We start from the raw sequence: 6,009 nt of genomic DNA, 5'->3' as shown, positions 1-6,009 counted from the left end.
AATGTGGTCAAACAAAAGAGTCCATTGTGTCAGTTTGTAAATAGTTGTCAATTCACAGAGCAATGTAGTCAAGTAGTCATCAGTTAGTCTTCCCCACCAAATACACACATCCATTTTCTTCCAATAGTTCCTTAAACAATTATTAAGTCAGCCAACCCTCAGTTAATTTAGAATAGTGATAAAATCCAATAATAAAAAAATCAAATTAGCCCACCAAACCATTCAATTCAATCTAGTCCAATAACCGGATGCCCACTGCAGTCAATTCAGTACTTGTGAGTCCTGAATAATTGTTAATTCAAACGAAAAATTCAGTCAGACAGTTGCCAAACTGTCATTCAAGGGCTAGTACCAGGAAATAACTGTTGTTTCAATCATCAGTCTCTACAAACGCACAATAGTTTTGCTAAAGAGTTGTCATCCTCAACATCCAGTCACACGCAGCCAGTGTGGTCACACAGCAGTGGGTCCTGGGAAATGGGTCTCCTCATCTGCGGTCATCTCTAGTAATGAGCTGTCAGTCTGTCCTACAGCCCATCCGTTGCCAGATAGGCTGTAGGCCACCCAGTTCTGCCCGACGCTTGTGGTCAAGCAGAAATTCAGCGCTGAAATCAGGCAAACCCATTTGTTGCACTAAATCCACAGGTTAGTTCAGTCAAAACAGGCAAACCCTTTGTGGGCACAGTCCCCGCCCGGGGGGTTCGTGTTGGCGGGGCCATAGGGAAGGTTTTGGTCCCTGCACCCCCTCTTTTGCCTGCTTCCCTGGGGGCTGGGATTCCCGAGGTCGCTGACCCAAAGGTGGAGATGAGGCCACAGAGGCGGGTTCTCTGGGGTCTGCTAGGGGGGTGCAGAGGGAGAGGGCTGTGCAAGGGGCTCCCCACCACACCCCTGTGTCATTGCTTTGTGTGATGGGGAAGAAGTTTCAATAAAGCAGCAACACGCTTCTCTCTGGCTGACGTGGTTCCTAAAATATGGTGTATGGCCAGGGCTGGGAACACCACCTCCATCACCCCAGCACACACATGCACACACACACACACACACACACACACGCGCACGCACACGACAGTTTGTTCAGTCCAGAAACTCACAGGGGCCATGGCCAGCTAGGGAGTGTCATGACCTGGCACTGTTTCTGATCACAAATCAGGGACCCTCTAAGCACCCTGATGTCTCCCTGATAAGGCATGGACTCCACGCACCTGGACAGCACCCACCTGGAGCCAGGTCCTACCCTGGGCACTGGGGTGACCACAACAGGTCAGACTAGCCTCCAGTTACCCCCTGTCTGAGGAAGGGGAAGACAGGTATGTAAATGATTATGATAGCCTGTGATGATTACAACACCGTCACGGGGAAAGCCTGAGGGACCTAGGACAGCCAGAGGAGGCTTCCTGGAGGAGGTTTCACCGAGCTGAGTCTGAAGGATGAAGGGGCAGCAGTGAGCAAACTGGGGGAGGATGTTTTGGGCTGAAGCGGCAGGATGTGGAAGGCCTTGTGGAGGTGGGGAGAGGCTGGGGAGGCAGCCTAGCGTGGCTGCAAGTGCGGAGGGGCGGGAGAGGAGGCTGCCAGGGTCTCGGCGCCTGGATCACGAAGAGCCTTTGTGTACATCAGGGTTCTTTGGCTGCAAGCCCACCCTGGCTAACTTCAGCCAAGAAGAGCATTTACAGGAAGGAGATGCTTGCAAGTAACAGGAACCTTAGTGAACCAGGTTTATTGAAAACAATGACGACAACAACAAAAGGGTGGTCGTGATGTTTCTTGGCTCACATAAACGAAAAATCCAGGGAATCTGGTCAGGCGTGGTTGGACCCAGGAATCAAATTCTTCAGTCATCTCTTTCTCTTTTTCTCCACCTCTTGCCTTCTTCCTCCCGGGCTGAGCTGCCTGAGAGTGAAGCTGGCAGAGAGTACGAGGCAGTCTGAGTTGGGCTCCATCCCCAGTACCAAATGAGACCTAACAGAGCCTTGAATGCTGTGCCCAGGAGCGTGGGCTCATCCTGGGACAGGGGGAGTCTTTGAGGGTTTTTGGGCAGGGGAGTTACAGGATCGGGCTTGGGTTTTAGAAAGGAAGAGACCAAAGTCAGGGACCCATAAGAAGGCTGGTGAAGTCCTCTTGTGGAGAAGGAGAGAAGGGGATTTGAGAGGAATTGTCAACCTTCTGGAGTTGTCAGTTTTTCTTGGGGATAGCAGATTTCTTCATGGGTTTTATCTGCTCTTTATCAGATCCCCAAACATCTGATAACGTGAGGCTCTAACAGAGATGGACAGTGACCTCCCTTTCACACATGAGGGAATTGAGGCCCAGAGACATCAAGTGACTTTCCTGAGGCCACACAGCAGTCAGGGGTTAGACTAAGTGCCTTTTCATTCTGCTTTAAGTGGAGGCTAAAAGGGCTGGGGCCACAGTCTGTGTGAGTTCTTGCTTCTTGTGAAGATCCATATGAAGAGGCCCCCCAGAAGCCCCCATCAAATGGGGATTGGGGGCAGAGGTCACAGGCGGAGGGGACTAGCCTTTCCTCCAGCCTTGCATCCTCATCAAGAAGATGCCAAGGGGCCATGGCCGTGTGTCCTGAGGACCAGCTGAGGTGATACCCCCATCCTCATTCCCACCCCAACCCTGGCTCGAAGCCAAAGAACGGGCTGAGGTGTATAGTGGAATTGTGCCCTGTGGCCAGGCGGCTGGGAGGCGGCTGGCCCGAGGAACCGGAAACAGCTGTGTTTGGGGAAGTCACGTGGCCCGGGCCGAGCCAAGGCAGCCCACCATTGCTGGACAGCCCTCACCGCGGCCCTATCAATGCCCCATTTGAGGCTCATGCAGGGGTCCTTTGACGGGGCTGGTTGGACCCACTGAGAGGGTCTGTTTGAGCTAGACGCCTGGAAAGGAGCTGGCCCCAGGAAAGAGGGACTTCGTGCAGGCCAGGCAGGTGAGCGCCGCCCGGACGGGCTGTCTCTCGGAGGGAAGGAGAGTTGACAAAATCAAGCCCTTGTGGCTGAGCGGGAGGGCGCACCCCAGTTTCTCAGGGCTGTGATGGTAGCAGGAACGGTCACTGAGTGGGCTCTTCAGTGTGTCATCTCTGTGACTCTCCCATCTGCCCCCCGCGCAGGTGCCGTGCAAGGACGCTTCCTGGGGCTCAGGATGGGCAAGCCACTTGCCCAAAGTCACCATCGGTTAAGGGGCAGAGCTGGGCTTTGACTCCGACAGGCCTGATGGAGCCTGAGCTTCTCCCTCTGGTCCTTCCTGGCCCACCTCAGGCACCCTGCAGGGTGAGCAGAGTGATGACATGATTCCGAAACTTGAAGAGCCCCTTGAAGATGGGGACTGAGGCATAGTCATCATTGAACGTCCCGGCACCGAGGACAGGCCTGGCTCTAGAGCCCTACGCTGCTTGTGGTAGAGGAGGCATCCGTTGTGGGTGCAGGACCCGGACCGGAGGTGACGGGGGAAGTGGTCCAGGTGAGGTATGTTGGGGGCACAAACTCAGGCAGTGCCCATGGGGCTGGGTAGATTCACGAGGCATTTGGGAAGCAGGACCTGCAGGGCAGAAGTGAGGAAGAGGAGGTTCACGAGACTGGTGCCCAGGTTTGGATAGTCTTTGGGATGGTGGTGCCCAGCTCTGAGCTGAGGATATAGGATGGGGGACAAAAGAAGATGCACTAAGCTTGCATTTGAGCTACCCTGGGGACCACATGATGGGAGTTACTCAGGAGGCAGCTGTGTCTATAGGTCTAGAGTCAGGAGAGTGAGGAAGGAGGGAGGTTGAGATGTGAGTGCCATCTGTGGACATGTGGGTGGGATGTCATGTGGATGGGGTGTCACCAAGTGGTTGGGTTCACGGAGGTGTTAACCCATCAGCAGGACGTGATACTGGCCCATGGCCTCCCAGGGCATGCCCTCCCGTGAAAGCACACGTCTCCTTGCCCTGTCCAGCCTCTGGCTTCCAGCCCGCCTGACTGCTTGTAGGGACTGAGACCAAGACAGCATGTGTGAGGTCTGATAGCCCATGAGAGAGAGTGGTTCACACACACGGAGGCTGTGGCCTGAAGGGGCCATAAATCGGAAGGACAGCGCAGCTACACTGCTACAGCCCGCGGGCGGTGGGGATGAGTATATGCACATGGCGGATGAAGAAGCCTTGCCCTGGATTTATGGGCAAGTTCTCCATTTTGTGAGATCTCTGCTGACTTTGGGGAGACCAGGGATTCATGTCCAATCAGGCAATGAAATCTCCAATTTGCAATGAAATGGCTTTAAGTTTCAAAGACTCAAGTTTTAAGTCCCAGGTTAAAGGAAGCTGGGCCCGGGGGGTGGTGAGAACACCTACTCTGGGTGTGAGAAGCTGCTCCTGTGGGTCTCTGCGGCCACAGGCCCCTCCCACCGCCCACCTGGATGGGCTCCCACTGCCCACCTGGATGGGCTCTCTGGGAGCTGGCGCTCACATTCCAGCCTCTCCCCTGGGACTCCCGGAGGAAGCGGGCCTCATTAGCCACAAGGGCGTTTCAATAAGCAGTGGGCTTGGCAGGGAGCGACCAGCACAAGGGAGCCGCAGCCTTAAGCAAACAGAGTCCGTCTGGTAAACAGTTTTGCTGCCATCTCCCCGGCTCCACGTGCTGGGGGGACAGTCCAGGCAGGGAGGCTACCTTGGCAAAGGCCTGGAGACACGACCACAGGTCAGAGGGTGACTCCAGCCCGAGAGTCTCCCCTCTGACAACTCACAGCTTACAACACCACACTTCTTTCAACCTTGACCTTGCCAGGGCCAAGTTGCTGAAATTTTACACATAGGTGGAGCTGAGTTCCTGTCAGAGGGTTTGGGGAAAAGCCAAGGTGTTCTAAGGGGCTTCAGGTGGGACAGTGGAAGGAACAGGAACCTGCCAGGGACATCACCGTGCACCTTCCCAGCTCCTCTGCCCTGAGAGGTGACGGCAGGTGTCGTAGGGGGAGTGTGGGAAGGAAAGATCTAGATGTTCCTGGCTTTGGGCGTCCTTATGGAGGCTGTGGGTGGAACAACCTTGACACTGTAACATCCCTCAGTTGCCCATGGTCACTCTGCGAGTGAGAACAGGGCCAGACCTTGCTCTCAGGTGGTCAGACTCCACAGGGTGCTACCCCAGCACCCCCCATCGCTGAAGGCACCGCAGGGGGAAGGACCTGCAGACTCAGTAACCACCAGGCGTAGTTTTGGTGTAATTAGCGCCTAGCCCTCCCCGTACGGACCCTGAAGCAACTTTTCCTGAACTGAAAAATGCTGTATTTCTTTCTTTCTTTCTTTTTGAGATCCGGTTTTTATCTTTTTAGATATATGTCTAGAAGTGGCCTTGCTGTAGCATAAAGTTCCAAATCGATTTTTAACTTTTTGAGGAACCGTCATCCTGTTTTACGTAGTGGCTGAAATGATTTACATTTCCCCCAACAGGGAAATGGGGAACAAGGATTCCCTTTTCTCCACATTCTCACCGATGCTTGTTTTACCTTGTCTTTTTAACGATGGCCATTTTAACAAGGGTGAGGAGATGTCTTGTGGTTTGATTTGCATTTCTCTGATAGTGATGTTGAGCATCTTCTCATGTATCTGTTGACCATTTGGATGTCTTCTTTGAAAAAATGTGTATTTACTTCCTCTGTCCATTTTAGAATCAGATTTTTTTTTTGAAGTAGAGTTGATTTACAGTATTGTGTTAATATTATTCCCTGTGTTACACGGTAAATCCTTGTTGTTTATCTATTTTATATATAGTCGTGTGTATCTTTTAATCCCATACTCCTAATCCCTCCCCCCGCCCCTCCCTTTCCCCTTTGGTAGTCATAGGTTTGTTTTCTATGATTGTGAGTCTGTTTCTGTCTTGTAGATTCACTTGTATTATAAAAATGTTGTATTTCCTTGTCAATCCCCTGTCCTCCTCCCTCCCTCCCCTTGTTCTATGCCCATATATACCACCGGGTGGGCAGAATTCTAAGAAGCCTCCAATGACCTATGACCTTGTCTAGTTCTCTCCCCTCGAGTGTGGA

Source organism: Balaenoptera ricei, chromosome 1, assembly GCF_028023285.1.
Source record: "Balaenoptera ricei isolate mBalRic1 chromosome 1, mBalRic1.hap2, whole genome shotgun sequence".
In the NCBI taxonomy this organism is placed as follows: Eukaryota; Metazoa; Chordata; class Mammalia; order Artiodactyla; family Balaenopteridae; genus Balaenoptera; species Balaenoptera ricei.
Note: the sequence above shows the minus strand (reverse complement) of the source record.